This window comes from Callospermophilus lateralis, chromosome X (assembly GCF_048772815.1).
Source record: "Callospermophilus lateralis isolate mCalLat2 chromosome X, mCalLat2.hap1, whole genome shotgun sequence".
In the NCBI taxonomy this organism is placed as follows: Eukaryota; Metazoa; Chordata; class Mammalia; order Rodentia; family Sciuridae; genus Callospermophilus; species Callospermophilus lateralis.
In genome coordinates, this window is record NC_135325.1 from 118,976,514 (window position 1) to 118,979,121 (window position 2,608).

At 36.4% G+C, this 2,608-nt stretch overlaps 1 non-coding gene across 1 annotated transcript; it reads right to left on the reverse strand.

Moving 5' to 3' along the window:
• Positions 1–1,721: 1,721 nt before the first annotated feature.
• On the reverse strand, positions 1,722–1,825 carry LOC143639600 (small nucleolar RNA U13). Its single transcript, XR_013154744.1, has one exon. It is a non-coding gene; the product is annotated as a small nucleolar RNA U13 (small nucleolar RNA).
• Positions 1,826–2,608: the final 783 nt, after the last annotated feature.

Genomic DNA, 2,608 nt, shown 5'->3' on the forward strand with positions numbered 1-2,608 from the left:
AACATTGTTTCAAAAAGGTTTTGAAGACTTCTATTCAATGGCACCTGGATAAGTTTCCACAGTTATTCCTAGAAAAACTCCTTAATAGAAAATTAGAAAGGTCATAGGATGACAGCATTGTACAAGCAAAAACTCCCTGATTCCCCTTGCACAGATTTCTATCAAGCTTTGTCTGGGCATAGGAGGAGCTTCTAGGCACACCTCAGAGCTGCCTTTGAAACCTGAAGCATTCAGAAACTATGGACCACATATCAGTCTTCTGTGTACACCTGACCAACAAAACATGGGTCTTATTTAGAAAAAAAATGGATGAGTTGTAGGGACAACAATGATTTTAAATGGTGTATCTGGTCTTTCTGATCCCAATACACATTAGTTCCTGAAGTGCTGAATCTCTTGTGTGACATAGAAAGTTCAGATTTTATGTAAGGCTCAAGACTTAGGGATACCACTCATTGCCTATTGGTTTGTTAGCCTGACAAAATCCCAAGTGATGTAGAAGCCCTGAGCCTGCAGAAGAGAGCTCTACAACTTCTGGCTGCATTATTCCTTCAAGCCTGGAAGGGTAGATAGATTCAGGTACCAAAAACCTTTCTAATCCTGCTCTGAGACTGGTCAGTTGGCTGCAGATTCAGAAAGCTCTGCTTTGCAACTGCAAAAGTTGCTGAATCACAGTAGAGAGCTAGACTATGACTTATAAAACTTCTATCATTATCTGTTTCACTTTATTTATTTTTCCTACTAAGGCTAATGTTATTGAAATCCATGCATGATTGCTACAGACAATCAAACCAAGTAATCATTATGGAAGTAAACTTTAAAAGCTGATTTGGTAAATAAATACTCAGTTCTCTGGTTTAATTCTTAAATAGACAAGTCAAGAATTCTCCAAAATCACTTTTTGTTATCCCTAGAGATGGTAGGTTAAAAACTGCTGTGTAGGGGCTGGGGTTGTGGCTCAGTGATACAGCTGCTCACCTAGCACATGCAAGGCACTGGGTTCAATCCTCAGCACCACATAAAAATAAAATAAAGGTATTGTGTCCAACTACAGCTAAAATAAAATATTTTTTAAAAACTTTGCTGTATTAACTTTTTAAAAAACACAAAATGTTTGATATTTCCAAACACTGTTTATTTTTTTTTCCCTATAAGGTGTAAAGACATCAAAGTCTCCCTAAATCTGTCATCTACCTTAGACAAAAATGGTCCTCAGACTAGATATGATTAAAAAATTCATGATTCTGTGTCTTAATTTTAAAATTTTGCTGTGAAGGCTGGGGTCATAGGTCAGTGTTAGAACACTCACCTATGAGGCCCTGGGAACAAAAGCAAACAAACAAAAACCCAACAGCAACAACAAAAAACAACCCCCAAACCCAAAAATGTACCATGAAGCTGGATGTGGTGGCACATGCCTATAATCCCAGCTACTCAGGGGGCTGACACAGAAGAATCTTAAGTTTGAGGCCTGCTTAGGCAACTTAATGAGACAATGTCTCAAAATAATTTAAAAAAAAATGAGAGCTGGGGATTTAGATAATTAGTGGAGCACTTTCCTAGCATGCTCAAGGACCTGGGTTCAAAAAAGATTGCTTTGTGATTCAAATTATGCCAAAGCAAACATGTCTATTAGATTTTAGATGACAAAATTTTCCACAATTTTGTAAATTGAAGAAATAATCCTTACCTTCTTCTTGCAATTTAGATTTGCTTTTCCCAGCCAGACGAGTAATGTGCTGATATTGTAACAAGATTTGAGGAAAACACATCTCACAGGCTGCTGTAAAATCCCAACAATCATGCTTAGGAATCAGAAAAAGATCTAGCAATTTAGTTTTAAAACACTACATACAAGATCCTTCTAAATATCACCTGATCTTCACAAGATTATGAAAATCAAGAACAATTAACATGAAAATATATTTTTTTTCACTTTTCAGAGAAAACCAGAAGTATGGATGAAAGTATTAAATGTTTTGTTTTCATATAGTAAACACGATTAAGAACAGGAGGGTGGAAGGGTATTGAAATGTGGGCTATCACCTTATTGTCTCCAGGGACAAAGAAAAGAACTTTTCAGTCCCAGCTATTATGCAACAAAACGTTTTTTCAACATTCTTGTTCATAATGTTTCCTGGAGTGGAACGTCTGTCTTCAAAAGGTTTAAGCTAATGCCCATACATGCCCACTTAAAAAATATTCTCCATTTATTACATTTCCTTTTCCTAGACCTCTGGTAAACTTAAGAGGCCTCATTGTACTATATGGAAATAGAGAGATTCCCAAATGGAAAAGAACTGTTTTGAATGCTAACGTCCATAGCAGAAGGAAATAATTAACTCATTAACTCATTCATTCATTCATGTAACAAACATTTATTAAACACTATACAAAACTCCAGCTATAATCCTCAAGGAGTTCCCAATCAAGTGGTGCAGAAAGTCATGCATCAAACGAATACTAATGAAGCATTGTAAATATTCAAGAAAAAAAAAGGATATACAGGGTGCACCAGGAATGGAGAGAAGGCAGCCATTAGCTCACTCAGGGTAGGAAGACCTAGTCAAAGCTGTCTTAGAGCTAGATGTAGAGGGATGGATATAAT